Raw genomic sequence first — 17,718 nt, 5'->3', positions numbered from 1 at the left:
GAGCTGTCTGGCTAGTCAGTCCCAATGCAAGAACCTGGATACCTCAACTGAAGGTGCAGAATTCCCTCGCAGTTTTCACTGCTCTCCGTGAGAGCCGCAGGCCACAGCTGCTTCTAAGAGGACAACTTGGCCCCATCTAAAGTATGATTTCTTAATACATGAGATGTTTTAAATACGTAACAATATTTATCACAAATAATATTTTGTCTCAATGAGATATAAAAATTGCTAATAAATCAATTCTTTTTTGGTTACCACAAAGCTATCTGGAAATGTAACATCTGCCATTTAGAAAATTTTTGTAGAGTTAATAGAACTTTACCTGAAGGGAGGCTGGCAATATGCATCATGATTTCAAATATTGTATTAATTGTTTTGTAATTTTGTGTTTTTTAAAACTAAACTTATTAAATTGGTTGTATATTACTTTAGGTAGCACTATTTGGTGATGAGAGAATAATAATTTGCAAAATATAAGAGTTCCTTATTATAAAAATGTCCTCTGTTTTATATTACTACCACTTCCTCTGAAAGTTTAAAATTGTAATTTTGTAATTAAAATATATATTCACAAATGTGACTTGTCAATGTGAATATTTATAATTTTAGGGTTTTTTTTTTTTGCATTTGGTAGGGACAGGGTTTTCTGGTGTCTATTCTTCAAAATAAAAGGTAGAGAGAATGGAATCAGGAAAGGTTAAAACACAAAGGAACACAATGATGATGATAGAGATTATTCATTTGCGGCTGGCCAGGGACTAAAAATATCAAGAAGAAACATGATCAATAGAAAACCTGCATGTCCTTGAACATTATAGAATTTTTAATTTCTCTTAAAATTATTCATGATAAAAATCTCTGTACTTTGCACATTTAAGAGAGAGAAAATCAGAGGGCAGGGGCCTCCCTGATCCTGATAAGAGCGCCCAAAGCACAAAGGATGTGTCTTTATCTCCTCCCAACTCCACGTGGAAACAGTTGCTCTGGTTATCTTATCGCAGTGATGCACAGAGACATGATGGTCAAAGAGCTTGCACACTTTAAAAAAGAAATGTTGGCTGGGCGTGGTGGCTCACATCTGTTATCCCAGCACTTTGGGAGGCTGAGCTGGTGGATCACGAGGTCGGGAGTTTAAGACCAGCCTAGTCAAAATGGTGAAACCCCGTTTCTACTAAAAACACAAAAATTAGCCAGGCACGGTGGCAGGAACCTGTAATCCCAGTTACTCGGGAGGCTGAGGCAGAGGAATCGCTTGAACCAGGGTGGTGGAGGTTGCAGTGAGCCGAGATCTAGCCACAGCATTCCAGCCTGGGCGACAGAGTGAGACTGTCTCAAAAAAAAAAAAAAGTTATATTATGTTGAGATTAAAAAAATAAATGACATGATTTGTCTACAGATCTTTATTACTCTACCTCATTTACATTAAATTTATGAACAACTTAAATAATAACACACAGGGCTTCTATTATTATTATTGTGATAATTTCTTTGTCAACATTATTTTTACCATATTGTATAAACAGCATTGTAAGACCTGTGACTGGTCATTGACAATATATACAATATGTGTATATTTGTACACAGGATCTAGCTCTGTCATTCTTGCTGGAGTGCAGTGGCACAATCACAGATGACTCCAGATTCAAACACATAAGGTCAAGCCAGTCTCCCACCTCATCCTCCCTAGTGGCTGGGACTACAGGCATATGCCACCACAGTCGGCTGGTTTAAAAAGAAATTGTAGAGACAGGGTCTTGCTATGTTGCCCAGGCTAGTCTTGAGCTCCTGGCCTCAAGTGATCCTCCAACACTGGCCTCCCAAAGTGCTGGGATTACAGGTTTGAGCCACCATGCCCTGCCTGCTTATATATTCTTCAATAATGAGATAAGAAAAACCTATCACCAGGCAGGATTTTTAGAGGTTTCCAAAACTGGAACATATGATTTGTGATCTAGCCCTTCCACTGTTTTCTGTCTTTTATCTCTGCAATAACAGTTCTACTACTGTTTTCCTCAACCAGCTAAGAATTAAACGTCTCGAGATCATAAATGTCTATGTTTGTAAACATCGTGATTCTGCCTGTACCCTGCATTAAGTTAAATTGTCAGAGAAATTGAGATGTATTTTAGTTATTTGGTTATTATCTTATAATTATTCTTTTGGCATTTCTGCATTTCACAAGGTTCTTTTCATGGAAATATCTAGTTAGAAAGAATAATACTTTTCTAAAATTGTGAGCTCAGTTTCTCAGGTTGCCAACTATTGCCACTGCACTAACCAACCTTCCTTCATCTGTCACATGAAACTCTCATAATCACTTTATGTTGTTGATAACCAGTCACAGGTCTTACAGTGCCGTTTATAGAATATGATCAAAGTAGTGTTGACTAAGAAATTATCAATATAATAATAAAACAGCCCAGTATTATATAAGTTGTATATATATTTAATTTAAGCCAGAGTACAAAGATCTGTAGACAAATCGTGCCATTTAAAAAAAACTCAACAAATTTGACATTATTATGAAGATGAAGAAACAGATTTATCAAGCTCTCTTTTCTTTAAATTATTTTTTTTATTATACTCTCTTTTATTATATTATTTATGCTCTTTTATTATACTCATGTCCTCAGGTGCAGGTGCCGGGCCCTCCTCCAACAGTGATCTCCGGCTCCCTCCCCGCTCAGGGGCCACTCTGCTCTGATACGGGCTCTGATGCCGGCCTGCAGCTCCCCTGCTCTTGGTTTCTGACTGGTGTCACCTTCTTCCACGACACCCAGTCCCAGGATGACTGACGCCCAGGGAGATCTGTCGCCTCTCCACAGAGACCACGCGTGTTCACCCTCGGCAGCAACATGCTGCTCCTTCCTCAAGGCGTCCTGAGGCATTGTGCATTTTCACCGTTTCTGGGATGTAAAGAAGGAGGAATATTTGTCAGATAGAGAGAATACCGGTTCAGATGGTTGGTGGCTCAGATAGAGGTGGGGTTTGTTCCAGCCAGCAGCCCGTCCTGAGAACCAGGCTGGAAGAAACACCCTTCCCTGTGGCACCACAACGCCTACACCGAGGTGTCTGTGCTGCCTGGAAAGCACAGCGGGTCTCCCCAGTGCTGGGGTCATCTGGAGAGCCAAGCACCTTCCAGGGGGGCCTCAAAGTGGGGGCACAGGGTGCCCAGGCCAGACCACCGCCTCTCAGGTGGTTCAGCAAGAGCTTCCTTCTGCCTCAGATCCTTCCAGGGTGTGGACTTTCTTTTCCTATGATTCTTTTCTGACTTCACCTTACGTTACTCCTCTCCATACCTAGATGGTAAGCCCGGTGAGGGCAGGGACCCAGCCTCCCTCATTTGCAAAGCAACCACAGTCCCTGCCTTTGAGCTGGGCTGTGGGTACCAAGCTGGAGAGCATTTCGCCCTCTCCCACTGCTGCTGAACAGAAACCACAAATTTAGTGGTTTAAAATAGCACAGATTTCTTCTCTTGCAGAGCTGGAGGTCAGAAGTCCAAAATGAGTTTCACTGAGCCAAAGCCAGGGAGTCAGCAGGGCTGGTCCCTCTGGAGGCTGCAGAACACCTGCTCTGCACCTCCTACGACCTCTGCAGCTACTCGGCACCCAGGACAGCTGTGCGGCCTCTGCTGTGTCTGAGCTGCTGTTGTTCCATGGCCCTCTCTGTGAGCTTGCTGTCTCCCTCTCATAAGAGCCCTCTCATAAGTCGTCTGGATGACCCAGAACAACCTCCCAATCTCTAGACACTTATCCCGACTCCATCCATAGAGCGCCTGTTGCATGTAAGGTAACGTGCCCACGGGTTCGTGGGATTAGGATGTGCACACCTTTGGGGGCCTGATGTAGCTGACCATGCCCACATCTGGTGGGAACCCACCTGCAGGGTTTCTTCTCCTTGGACACAGGCTACAGCCCAAGCCAAATGTCCCAGAGCCTGGAGCAGGGCCCCCCTCCCCCACTTTCCCCAAAGAGGCTGGCGTGGGAACAAAGCCCCTGTGTGGTCAGGAGCTGGGAGGGCAAGACAACAGGACAACAGGACAAGAGGACAACAGAACAACAGGGCAACAGGGCAACAGGGCTACAGCCATCCCAGCTGGAGAAGATTCTCAGGGCTGAGGTGGAGGAGGTCGGGCCTCAGCCGGGCTCAGAGTGGACCTGCTGGCCCTCCTGTCACAGGAGGGAGGGGAGGTGGGACGGGAAGAGAGGGCCTTGAGATCAAGCCGTGCCCTGCTGAAGCCTGGCAGAGGGGCTGTGCCTCTGGGCAGCTGGTGTGAGCTGTCGTCTCGTGCAGCTGGTCTAGGATGGGGCAGAGGCTCGGCCTTGACCTCTCCCACCCCTGGTGCCGTTTGCCCCTCCACTCCAGGTGAGTACAGCTGGAGCAGCAGCTACCTCGAGGATTGGTGGCCTTTGAGGTTTTCCCGATGGACTTTTCAGGCTTCTACCAGCGGGGCCCCATGACTGCACTGCCTCCTGGGAGCTGCTACTGGGAGAGGCAGCGGTACAATCCCCCCTGCCTAGAGTCGACAAGGGGCTTCCCCCACTGAGCTGAGACAAGGCCTTCTGTCTGCATCATGAAGCTGCGATCGCAGCTTCCTACAGCTATGAAACTCCCAGCTCAACCCACCCAGACTCAATTCTGTTCCCTGAGACCTTCGGTCACAATGGCACACCTCGCCTGGGGTGGAACCTCCTGCTGTTTACAGCAATGAGCCCAGGGTGAGCAGAGACAAAGCACCAAGACACGCTCGTCAGAGAAGGGCTGGGCAGGACAGACACAGGCAGACAGGGTGGCCAGAGAGGCCGTGAGAAACGGACAAAACAGAGGGGGTGCATTTATCATCCCTTCCTCAGCACCTGACGCCAGGCAGGCCCTGTGCCTCCCCAGTCCAACTCTTCCAGGCATGGCAGATGCTTGATAATTCCTGCGACTGACCCAAAGGCTTCACAGGTCAGATTCCAGCCAGGCCGAGCCTGTGAAAAGACTTTCTTCAGAAAGTCCAGACCATGGTGATCATGGCCATTACGGCTGGAAATGTTGGAAGACCTGCAGGGCACTGGGCTTGTACCTTGGCCTCTTGGACATGCCCCCTCCTCCCTCGTCTCTCCCCAGGGAGAGTCAGTGATGGTTCACCTGGTGCCAGGCTGTTCCCCATCCAGCAGGAGCCATTAGGGAGGAGCAGGTGGGCTGGGCCCCACAGACTGAGAGAGTCAGGTCCCCAGCCCTGGAGAAGAGGGCACTTTAATGAGTGTATTTGGCCAATGGCCAGTCACTGAGGCTGTGGTCCTCCCCTGTCTCCGAGAAGCCCCAACATGGAAGGCTCAGGATAGAATATCCCCACGACCCTGCTCACCACCCTTCCCATGAGGCTCTGTCATGGGAGGCTGGATGCAGTGTGTCTTTAAAATGGTCTGCCCATCTCAGTCTCAAACTTTGGAAAGGGCTAACAAAGCATTCCATGACCAGGATGCTGGGACTTTGAAGTTTCCCCTGCTAAACAGGACAGAGCCTCAAAAGAGCTCTTCCTCAAGCTGATTTAACCAGTCATTGGGTGGCACAGGCCATCAGCACTGAAGGCCGGCAGCAGAGAGATAAAGGGATGCAGCATCATTTATGCAAAAGCAGAATAAGATATTACCCCTTGCAGATGGCTTCTGGCATTTACCTTGTTGGATCTCATGTTAGCAACGACCGCCAACACTTCTGAACGGCAACACTTAACGAGAGTCTTTTCATTCTCCATGAAAAGAGTTGTCACAGAAAAATTTAAAGGGAAAGTGGCTTTAAACTGCCCATATCAAGTAGGAGTCTCTGGGGCTTGGCTGAGCCGGCGTTCCTCCTTTTAACTCTTCCATGTCGTTAGAGAGCCAGAGTTTGAAAGCCCTGGGACAGAAGAGGAGGAAGAAAAGGAAGACGAGGAGGACAAGGGGGAGGGAGAGGACAAGGAGGAGGCAGAGGAGGAGAATTAGGAAGAGGAGGAGGGGGATGAGGAGGAGGAAAAAGGAGGGAGAGGACAAGGAGGAGGCAGAGGAGGAGAATTAGGAAGAGGAGGAGGGGGATGAGGAGGAGGAGAGGGAGGAGGACAAGGAGGAGGATGAGGAGGAGTCGAGGAGAAGGAGGAGGAGTCGGGGAGAAGGAGGAGGAGTTGGGGAGAAGGAGGAGAATGAGGAGGACAAGGAAGAGAATGAGGAGGGGGAGAAGGAGGAGGAGAAGGAGGACTAGGAGGAAAAGGAGAATGACAAGGAGGGGGATAAGGAGGACAAGGAGGACAATGGATGAGGAGGAGGAGGGAGAGGAGTAGGAGGGGTGGGAGAAGGAGAAGGGGGACAAGGGGGAGAAGAAGGAGTGGGGGAGATGGAGGGGCCAGAGGAGGAGGCAGCCGTGGTGGCTTGGGTGAGGCGTTGGATCCAGGGCGTCCTTGGCTGTTGCCTCCCTCTAGACCTCAGTCTCCTGTCCTGTGAAATGGGCAGGCACTGAGGACCCTGTAGCATCCCCAGCCCATGAGTGCTCACCCCCTTGATGAGCAGCATCACTAGCATGTAGAAATACGTTGGATTTAAGATATTTCCAAGCCATGGTCCTAAGTGGTGGCCACATTCCAGGCTCTCCCCAGAGGCGATGAGGAGCCAGTTGCTTGGCATAAGCCTCACTGTCGTGTTGTCAGCCTTTCCGCCTGCACCCTGGCGGGCGTGCAGGACGTCCCACTGAGATTTTCAGTTGCACTTCCTGATCACTACGAGGCTGAGCAGCTTTTCTCAAACTCATCAGCTATTTGTGTATCTTCCAAAGTGTTTGCTCAAGTCTTTGCCCGTTTTTTAGAATTGGGCAGTAGTCTGTTGATTGCTGGGTTTCCAGAGTTGCTTACACATTCTTCATGGAGGTCTTTCATCAGGTGTCCCTGTTGTGTGTATTTTCACCCAATGACTTCCATTTTCTTGAAGTCCAATTTATCAATCTCCCTCCTTCCCCTGTGGCTGGTTTTTTAAAATGAAGTTTTTTTTATTTTAGAGCCATTTTGAGTTTACAGAATTGTTATAAAGATAGTGCCGGGTTCCCGTATACTTCACACAGTTTCCTTATTATTAATGCCTTACATTATAATGGTATATTTGTCAGAATTAGCGAACAAACGTTGCTACATAATCATTGACTAAAGCCCACAGTTCATTTGGTTTGTTCTCGGGTGGCCGTTTTGTGGGCTGGGATCCCATCCAGGATCCCATGTGACATTTGCTTGTCACGTCTCCCTAGGGTCCTCTGGGCCGTGACAGTTTCTCAGACCTTCCTTGTTTTCTGTGATCTTGAAAGTTCTGAGAAGCTGGGCTCAGGCATTTAGGGGAGTGTCTGTCTGCTGGGATTTGTGTGAAGTCTTTTTTTCATGATCAGATTCCGGCTGTGGGCTCCTTGGAGGAAGAGCAGAGGTGAGGCGCTTCTCATCCCACCACATTAGGGGTCCTGCCTCGGCCCGGCTCGCTGCTGATGTTGACCTCGGCTACCTGGCAGAGTGTGCTGGCCAGGTTTCTCCAGCATGAAGTCACTCTCGTTTCCCTCGTAAGTTATACTCTAGTTTATCAATCTTCTAGTTTATGGCTTGTGTCTTCTCTATGAAACCCTTGCCTAACCTCTCAGTTTCGAAGGTATGAGAAGGAGGAGTCAAGATTCTTTTTTCTTTTCATGTGGATATCCAGTTTTGTTTTATTTATTTATATATTTTATATTTTAGAGACAGGATCTCACTCTATCGCCCAAGCTGCGATCACAGCTTACTGCAGCCTAAAACCCCTGGGCTCAAGGGATCCTCCTGCCTCAGTGTGCACCTCCGTGCCTGGCCTACATCTCTGTGTAGAGACACAGAGTCTTATGACGTTGCCCACGCTGGTCTCAAACTTCTGGGCCCAAGCAACCCTCCCACCTTGGCATCCCAAAGTCCTGGGGCTACAGGCATGAGCCCCACTACGCCTGGCCTGATATCCAGTTATTTCAGTACCATGTTTCTCCCTGTGGTTTTGGTTTGCTTGTTGAAAATCTCCCCCTCCCCCTCCCCCTCTCCCTCTCCCCTCTTTCCACGGTCTCCCTCTGATGCCGAGCCGAAGCTGGACGGTACTGCTGCCATCTCAGCTCACTGCAACCTCCCTGCCTGATTCTCCTGCCTCAGCCTGCCGAGTGCCTGCGATTGCAGGCGCGTGCCGCCACGCCTGACTGGTTTTCGTATTTTTTTGGTGGAGACAGGGTTTCGATGTGTCGGCCGGGCTGGTCTCCAGCTCCTAACCGCGAGTGATCTGCCAGCCTCGGCCTCCCGAGGTGCCGGGATTGCAGACGGAGTCTCGTTAACTCAGTGCTCAATGGCGCCCAGGCTGGAGTGCAGTGGCGTGAACTCGGCTGGCTACAACCACCTCCCAGCCGCCTGCCTTGGCCTCCCTAAGTGCCGAGATTGCAGCCTCTGCCTGGCAGCCACCCCATCTGGGAAGTGAGGAGCATCTCCGCCTGACCGCCCATCGTCTGGGATGTGAGGAGCCCCTCTGCCTGGCTGCCCAGTCTGGAAAGTGAGGAGCGTCTCTGCCCGGCCGCCATCCCACCTGGGAAGTGAGGAGCGCCTCTTCCCGGCCGCCATCACATCTGGGAAGTGAGGAGCGTCTCTGCCTGGCCGCCCATCGTCTGAGATGTGGGGAGCACCTCTGCCCTGCCGCCCCGTCCGGGATGTGAGGAGCGTCTCTGCCTGGCCGCCCCGTCTGAGAAGTGAGGAGACCCTCTGCCTGGCAACTGCCCCGTCTGAGAAGTGAGGAGCCCCTCCGCCCGGCAGCCACCCCGTCTGAGAAGTGAGGAGCGTCCTCCCTCCTCGTCCGGGAGGGAGGTGGGGGGGTCAGCCCCCTGCCTGGCCAGCCGCCCTGTCCAGGAGGTGAGGGGCGCCTCTGCCCGGCCGCCCCTACCGGGAAGTGAGGAGCCCCTCTGCCCGGCCAGCCGCCCCGTCTGGGAGGGAGGTGGGGGGGTCAGCCCCCCGCCCGGCCAGCCGCCCCGTCCGGGAGGGAGGTGGGGGGGTTAGCCCCCCGCCTGGCCAGCCGCCCCGTCCGGGAGGTGAGGGGCACCTCTGCCCGGCCGCCCCTACTGGGAAGTGAGGAGCCCCTCTGCCCGGCCAGCCGCCCCGTCCGGGAGGGAGGTGGGGGGGTCAGCCCCCGCCCGGCCAGCCGCCCCGTCCGGGAGGGAGGTGGGGGGGTCAGCCCCCCGCCCGGCCAGCCGCCCCGTCCGGGAGGGAGGTGGGGGGGTCAGCCCCCCGCCCGGCCAGCCGCCCCGTCCGGGAGGGAGGTGGGGGGGTCAGCCCCCCGCCTGGCCAGCCGCCCCGTCCGGGAGGGAGGTGGGGGGATCAGCCCCCCGCCCGGCCAGCTGCCCTGTCCGGGAGGTGAGGGGTGCCTCTGCCCGGCCGCCCCTACCGGGAAGTGAGGAGCCCCTCTGCCCGGCCAGCCGCCCCGTCCAGGAGGGAGGTGAGGGGGTCAGCCCCCCGCCGGGCCAGCTGCCCCGTCGGGGAAGTGAGGGGCGCCTCTGCCCGGCCAGCCGCCCTGTCCGGGAGGGAGGTGGGGGGGGTCAGCCCCCCGCCCGGCCAGCCGCCCCATCCGGGAGGTGAGGGGCGCTTCTGCCCGGCCGCCCCTACTGGGAAGTGAGGAGCTCCTCTGCCCGGCCACCACCCCATCTGGGAGGTGTACTCAACAGCTCATTGAGAACGGGCCATGAAGACAATGGCGGTTTTGTGGACTAGAAAGGGGGGAAAGGTGGGGAAAAGATTGAGAAATCGGATGGTTGCCGTGTCTGTGTAGAAAGAGGTAGACATGGGAGACTTTTCATTTTGTTCTGTACTAAGAAAAATTCTTCTGCCTTGGGATCCTGTTGATCTGTGACCTTACCCCCAACCCTGTGCTCTCTGAAACATGTGCTGTATCCACTCAGGGTTGAATGGATTAAGGGCGGTAAAAGATGTGCTTTGTTAAACAGATGCTTGAAGGCAGCATGTTCGTTAAGAGTCATCACCACTCCCTAATCTCAAGTACCCAGGGACACAAACACTGCGGAAGGCCGCAGGGTCCTCTGCCTAGGAAAACCAGAGAACTTTGTTCACTTGTTTATCTGCTGACCTTCCCTCCACTATTGTCCTGTGACCCTGCCAAATCCCCCTCTGCGAGAAACACCCAAGAATGATCAATAAAAAATAAAAAATAAAAAAAAATAAAATAAAAAAAAAAAAAAAGAAAAAAAAAAAAAAAGAAAAAGAAAATCATGGGATGGTGCCTGTCAGCCTATTTCTGGACTCTCTGCTCTATGCCAGTGAGCTATTTCTTTATGGCCTTACTGGTGCAAGATTTGACAACTCTTCAGATGGTGCCGTTCCTTTCCAGATGGCTGTGGCTGCCCTTAGACCTTCACATCTCTATGAACTTCTAAATCATCCTGTTAATTTAGAGGAAAAGTCCACAGGGACTCCAACTGAGATTTCATTGAATGACTAGATCAATTTGTGAAGAATTAGACATGGTATATTTAGAGATATATCTCTCAGATAATTTTTGGTGTAGAGTTTTTCACATATATTGTGAAATTTATCCCTAAGTATTTGATTTTACTATTATAGATAGTATTTTTTACTTCATTTTAAATTAGTCATCAGCAGTATATAGAAATACAACCTATCTTTATATGTTGACCTGGTGTCCTGTGATGTTTTAAATTAGTCATCAGTACTATATAGAAATACAACTGATCTTTACATATTGACTTGGTGTCCTGTGATGTTGCAGAATTCACTTATTGGTTCAAGTTGATTTTTTTGGATCCCTTAGGATTGGCTACCTCATTTCACCTGTAAATGAGGATAGTTTTACTTATTTCTTTCCAATATTTATACTTTTCTTTTCCTCATCTCTTTGCACTGGCTGGAACCTCCCAGCCCAATGCTCACTAGAAGAGATGAAAACAAAAACAGAAACCCTTCCCTTTCTCCCTGTTTTAGGGGGAGTTATTGAGTATTTCATCATTTGTTATGATGTTGGCTATAGAAAAAAAAAGTCTGTTTTAACAGTGCTAGCCACTGGGAGAGTAAGCACCTGCCCTTATCTGAACGCAGGGACTTCTGAAGGCCTCTGTGCTGAGTTCCAAATGACTTCCAGGTCACAATTAGCTCCTGGATGTTTACAGATAGAGTTGCAGAGACGTTCCTGGGTCCCATGACCCTCGTTGCACCCCAGGCATGCAGAGGAGAAAGCAGCATCCTCAGGCCCAGCCCAGGCGAGTGTCCTGCCTCTCTCACTGTCAGGGACACCAGGAACTTGCAGCAATGGTCCTAACCTCTCCCTGCTCCTTCTCCACTTTATGGTCCTTACGACTAGGTGATCCCCTGCTCCAGGATCTCAACCATAAAGGGTAGAGAAGCATCTGCGTGAGGCAAAGGTGGACCTGAAAGCCAGGCCAGTGTTCATCCCCACTCGGCCTTGTTGCTCCATCTCCTCCAGGCTAGGACCTGCATGTGTCAGGGAAGCAGCTGGCTGAGCTCATGGGGGCAGAGAACCACCAATGAGGTGGGGGAAGAAGGGCCATGCTTCATTTAGAGGGGCACACAGTGCAGAGGAGGCCAAGCCTAGCCAGGCAAGACGTGCATCCTGAGTGAGGCGGGTGAGACCACCTGCATTCAATGTGCCCCCTGTGTCTCCCCACTTCTCAACTCTTGTCACACACTGGATAAGCAGAGACAGGAGAGAATCTCTCCATGTCATTGAATAAACCGGCTTAGAGCTCTGTCTGATAAAACCACAGTGAACAGAGAGGAAAAGAGCCTTCACGTTTTCATGTGTGGCCGGCCTGGGTGCAGCCTTCTGAGGGATCCCTGGAAGCCTCAAAGCGGTTTCATCTTGGGCCAGGTTTGGGGTCCTCTGATATTTGTTGATTCTCTACCATATGGGAGACCTAAAGGCTCAGAACATGAAAAATGTTGGGAGCTTTAAACTACTATCTTCTCTTTTCCTTTGGTATAATGCACGAGAGCAAAATGTACAAACGGATCGCCGTATATTCAAGGTACAGACCGAGGAATGAAACCCAGGGAGCAAAAGGCACGGCAGACAGCAGCAGGGCCAGGGCTGTGTCCAGTCCTCTGAAGACTGTGGGGTCTGCATAAAGGAGGCCCTGTCTCTTCCCCTTGGGCTGCTCGAACCGCACAAGCTGATGTCAGGAGTGACTAAATCTACCCTAATTAATAGACCATTTGACTCAAGTCCGAGCTAGGAAGCAAACACACAAAAGGGGTTCCTATAAAAACACCAGCAGAGGCGTGGAGCCGTTTCGGCGTGCCGTGGAGAGAGCTGACTCCTGGGTGCTGATCTCTTGAGGCCACGTGAGGGCTCCATCCCTGGCTTGGCCACCCACACCTCCCGTGGGCCGGCACCTTCTTATCTGGATGAAAACAATTCCCACCTCACGGGAAAGTTTTAGGCAACATTGTTTATTGCCTGCAAATCTCCCTGTGTGGTCTTGCTGAGGGACCAGCAAAAGCAAGTTGCTTCTGCTCTCTGTTGACTTTGGCCAGAGCATCTTTTGATCGAGATTTGACCGAATCACCACCGTCTGACAGTTATGAAGGATTTGATTTATTCTGGACACTGGCCTTCTCCAAGCTGGTGGCTAAAAAGGTCCTATAAATGTTGTTAGCTGTTGACTGTGGACCACATAATTTCTCAGAAATTCTGCACCTCTTTGGAGCACTAGCTGGGCGCTGCCTAGAGGAACTTTCTGATGGTGGAAATGTCAACAGATGGTTAGATGTTCAGGGGCACCCCATCCACCAGGCGAGCTCAAAGCAAATGTCCTTCTGGAGTGAGTGCATGAGTCCAGGAAGGCCAGGCGTGTCATTGTGTAGGGCCATGATTCCACGAGGAAATGAGGTGCCAGTCCCCCTACTCCTCACAGGGATGGACAGGGACTCACTTCTGACCAGTTAATTAATGGACTGGAGACTTGTGACCCACCTGAGGACCAAGTCCTCGCAGGACACTGGGTAGAATGGTAAAGACAAGCAGTGGCATGACCTCTAATGCCAGAGTAGGAACGTGTGCCCCATGCCCACCCGGGTCGCTAGGCCTTTACTGCAGCTGAGGCACTGCCTCTGTCTGGTCTTGGGTGCTGAGAGGCCGGGACCTGCTGCGGCCTGTTGGATGCAGCTCATGCTCCCTCCCGAGTCCGTGGCAGAGAGCAGTAGGGGCTCAGGGCAGCAGAAGGCCCAGGGAGAGGAGGGGGTCCTCCCTGTCCAGGTGAGAGCCTTTGACCATCCCAAGAGCCGGGGTGCCCAGTCGTCCTTCAACACTGGGCCTTCCAGCGGGCCAAGGGAGACACTATCAGAACCTCATCATAGGCTGTTTAAGGCTTAAGTGAGGTTGACAGGTGAAATGCTGAGAACAGTGGCCCCTTGCAAGCGTTTTATAGAGGTAGTGTATTCTCTGTGTGGATGCAGGTGGGGAGAAGTGGAAGGAAGGACGCACGAGAGCCAGCTTGTGACACCTAAGGACAGAAACACCTCCCTCAGCCCAGCCGGCTGCTAACTCCATGCGAAGAGGGACACCGACCCTTACAATCTCACAGTGTCCTGCCCCTGCCCCTGCCCCTGTGAGGTGGGAATCGTTATGCTTATTTCACAGACGCAGAAACTCAGAGGGCTTAAGGGTGATTGAAGGTTGCTCCAGGCCTGGACTCGAATCTGTGTCTTTGCTTCCTAGGGCGATGCTCCTTCCATCAAAACCAGAGTGTCCCAGCTCTGGATTCCCCACCCAATCCCCGTGGCCCCCACTCACCACCTCCTGTGGCTGTCTCAGCACCTCCATCGTGAATCCGTGCATCCCTTCAGACGACTGCCTTCTGATGCGGCCCCTGACCTGCACCCCCTCCCATCACTTAATAGGACTCCTTTTCTCCTGGATTTCCTGTAGGAAGTTTCAAAATGCTCTCCAGGTTTTCTGTGGGTGGATTCTCTCTCTGGATCTTTCTAAGTGAGTCCTGTGTTTCACCACAGCTCCCCCCACACAGTTGAGCAGCTGTACCCTGGGGAGGCTTGGTCCTCTTGCCCCATTTGTGTGATGTCTATTGTAGTCATGCCAGGGTCCTGATGTCAGAGCTCCACCCTGACATGTGCTCATGCCGGTTTACAAACCCTCCCAGGACCAGGCCCCCGTCCCTCTTCCAGGACAGGCTCTGGAGCTCCAGCTATTAACAGAAACATTCCAGCCAGCATCCCCAGTGACCCTTAGCCTCCCACGCCGCTGTGTCTTCATGACCACAGCCTGGCCACCACACAGCTCCCCCTCGAGGACTGTGACCACTTCCAGCCATTGTCTCTTTGGGCCACGCGGGATATATTCCCATTTCCCCATTCAGCTAGGAGATTTTACGAAGGGATTTTTCTCTCCTGGCTCCAATGCCAGCAAGACCATGAACAGCTGTGTCATTTTCACTTTCAAGCCTCAGCTTCTGTACATAAAATAATACAGTTAATAATGATTTCCTCCTCCTGAGTTGCTATCGAATGAAATGAGGTTATGCACACACACGGCAAGGACCTCCGTCTGGCAGGAACAACATCTCCTTCATCGTCACGAATGCTTCCCCTTGTGTCTTCCCTCCTGTGTGTGAGATGGGGGCTCCCAGGCCTCCCCAACAAAATACGCTTTTCCAGCTTTTAGAGGCCAGCATTCCTAACTCCTTGCAATAAATCCCTATCACAGTACAAATGTAAACACATCATGGTATAACTCAAATCAACTGCCCCTGATTTTGCCATGTTTCAACCTTTTGTTGCCATCAGCCTCCTAAACAATGGCTTTAGTGGAAACACAGGTATGTAAGCTTGGAAGCTGCTCAAACATCTCAGTCATTCAGAAATAAAACACTTGTTGAGCAGCTAGTCTGTGCCAGTTGTATTAGAGTTCTCCATAGAAACAGAACCAATAGGATGTACACAGAGAGAGGGATGAGCAGGGATTTTTCATGTGACTTGGCTCATGTGATTATGGAGGATGAGAAGTCCTGCTGCCATCTACAAGCTGGAGAACCAGGGAAGTTGCTGGTGTACGTCCCGGAGTCCAAAGGCCTGAGAACCCCGAGTTCTGATGTTTGGGGGCAGGAGAAAATGAATGTCTCAGATCCAGAATAAGGAAAGAATTCACCCATCCTCTGCCTTTTTGTTCTATCTGGGCCCTCAGCACTTTGGGGAGCGTGGATTTTCCCACTCACTGCCCTGATTCAAATGCTGATCTCTTCTGGAAACGCCCTCTCAGGTGCACTTAGAAAGCATGTTTTATCAGCTATCTGGGTTTTCCTCAGCCTAGTCAAGTTGACACCTAAAATTAACCAACCACTAGGCAATGCACTACCTAGGAATACAGAGCCAAGGAGGGCGGGATCTTCCCAGGCCTCAAGGTCTCTCATCTGCTGAGCAGACAGGCATGAGGCAGACTCTCACAAGTAATGAGGTTGGTGGCAAGGGCTACAAAAGAGAAAGACCTCTGCTGAATGCAAAGTTGCACTAAGTGCTAAGATAAAGCCAAATCTGAACTGCAGAATTGTGGGCTGTGATGTTCACCCCCACCCAAGTGGCTATGTTGCCACATCGGCTGCAAACACACATGAATTTGGGCTGGGTATCAGGAAATGAAGTCATTCTGGGAATGGAAATTTAAGTTTCTTTAGGGAACTGTGAAAATCTGCATTGGAAAACAGATACTGCGAGAGAACAGGTTCTGCAGACCAGCAAACAGTCCAGACACTGGATTTCTTCCCTGCTCGCTGTCTGGCCGCAGCAGGGGACAGACAGGCAGAGCAGGAGTGTGTCAGAAGGTGTTTTCTAGGGGAAAGAAGGAATAAAAGAAGACCCAGAGGAGATGCAGTGACATTGGGAGGTTCAATAATTTCCCTGCAGTTGAGGGCTCCTGGACCACTGTTTCCCCAGCAGAGACAAGGTGGTGGCTGGCATGGAGGGAGCTTCCTTAGAAGAACCCAGAACCCGTGTATTTCCCTGAGAAGCATCATGAAACCTCTCAGATCTCTAATCCCTGCACTGCCCTGGAGCATCAAGGCCCAGCGCTGCTGTTGAATATTGTGAATGTGGTTTTTCCTGACTCACCATAGAGTCAATAATTTCCACTTTAAACGAGTTTGTTAAATATCCTTCCAGATTATGCCATTATCCAAGAAAGTCTTAGCTGGCTAAACTGGAGCAAGCAATTCTTTTAGGAATTTGGAGAGCAAGTTTATTGTCAGAATCTTGCAGCTGTGACAGACAAATGTCCACAGAGAGAAGAGATGCCTTTGAGAGGTAGTGAGCCTGATAACTGAGCACCGGGAGGGCTGCAGAGCCAGACAGCTCAGCCTCAGGATCCAGCCCAGCCTCTCCTTCCCCACAGTGAGCTCCTGCCAGACCGCAATACCCTCCAGCATTCCTGACATGAATCTGACCTGCGGGGAGGATCCGGGAGAGACCCAGCGTGGTGGAGCATCTCGGATGCCATGAGTTTTCCGGTAAGAAGCACCCAGGGGCAGCACCAGGGGGAGCAGCTTCTCAAGCTCCCAAGGGAGCATGTGGGTCGACGAACAGAAGCCTCCTCTGACTTCTTCCTGGTGATCTGGGGAAGGAGGAGGCAGCGTCGGCGCTTGGCCGCATTGATATATGACACCTTGTCCCTCCTTTTCATCGCCCCCTTTTCTCCAAATCAGGATTGTAAGGCCCATTAACTAACTTCTACAGATTGCCACAAGCTCAAAACATAGTAATTGAGGGAAAGAACAGCATTGCTGATGTTATTCCTTCAATCATAACACAAAAATTCTGAGTGTGTGCCAGGAAATGTCCTACCCAATGGAGATTAAAATTTTAGAGGGAGGAGACACGCAATAAACAACTAAATAATTAAAACATGCAGTGTGCAAGGCAATGATAAGGGCTTTGAAGAAAAGTAAAGCAGAAAAGGGGTAGACAATGTGAAAGCAGGAAGCAAGTTCAAAGGTATGGCCAGGGAAGGTCTTCCCAAGAGGTTGTCACCTGCACAGAGACTGAGACAGGTGAGGGCCAGGCGAGCTGGGCCTGGGAGAAGTGGGAGCACACCCAGATCATTCCAGGAGCAGGGAGGCCAGTGAGAACCATGAGCTGTGGAAGATGGAGTTGAGAGGCAATGGGGCAGGGCCGGCGGGGCCTTGCAGGCCACTTGGAGGCGTGGACAAGTTCCTGGATGTTTGGAGCAGAAAGCTGGCATTCCCCGACCTGTTTTAACAGGAACATTTTGGCCAATGTATTGGCCACAGATCCACGCTGTAGGCCTGATGAACAGAAGTCTGACTCATGTCACCACAATAGAGAGTCACAGCATCTCAATTCTCAGACTTAAACCAGTTTACAGACCCAGAGCCCCTGGAGGAAGGGCCCACCACACTGCCACCTGGTGAAACCATAGAGGCTTCACCTTCCTCCCAGCCTTCCCTGAAGACGCTGTGGCCGCTGTCTCCACTGTGGAAGGGAACTGATCAGACTCTCCAAGCATTACTGGACACTGGCTCTGAAATGACACCAACTCCTGGAAACCCCAAATGTCACTGTGGTTCACAGTCAGGGTGGGGACTTTTGGGTCAGCAGAGTTTTGGCTCAGGTTTGATGCATAGTGGGGCCCACTGCGCCCACCCTGTGGTTATTTCCCCAGTTCCCAA

At 51.0% G+C, this 17,718-nt stretch overlaps 1 long non-coding RNA gene across 1 annotated transcript; it reads right to left on the bottom strand.

The window, feature by feature from the left end:
* Window positions 1–2,555: 2,555 nt before the first annotated feature.
* LOC130541307 (uncharacterized) lies at window positions 2,556–5,981 on the bottom strand. The gene is made up of 2 exons (XR_008955348.1): window positions 5,666–5,981; window positions 2,556–2,906 (listed from the first exon to the last, which is right to left on the bottom strand). It is a non-coding gene; the product is annotated as an uncharacterized LOC130541307 (long non-coding RNA).
* Window positions 5,982–17,718: the final 11,737 nt, after the last annotated feature.

Source organism: Pan paniscus, chromosome 13 (assembly GCF_029289425.2).
Source record: "Pan paniscus chromosome 13, NHGRI_mPanPan1-v2.0_pri, whole genome shotgun sequence".
Taxonomy (NCBI): domain Eukaryota; kingdom Metazoa; phylum Chordata; class Mammalia; order Primates; family Hominidae; genus Pan; species Pan paniscus.
Note: the sequence above shows the minus strand (reverse complement) of the source record. Positions and strands in the feature narration are given on the sequence as shown.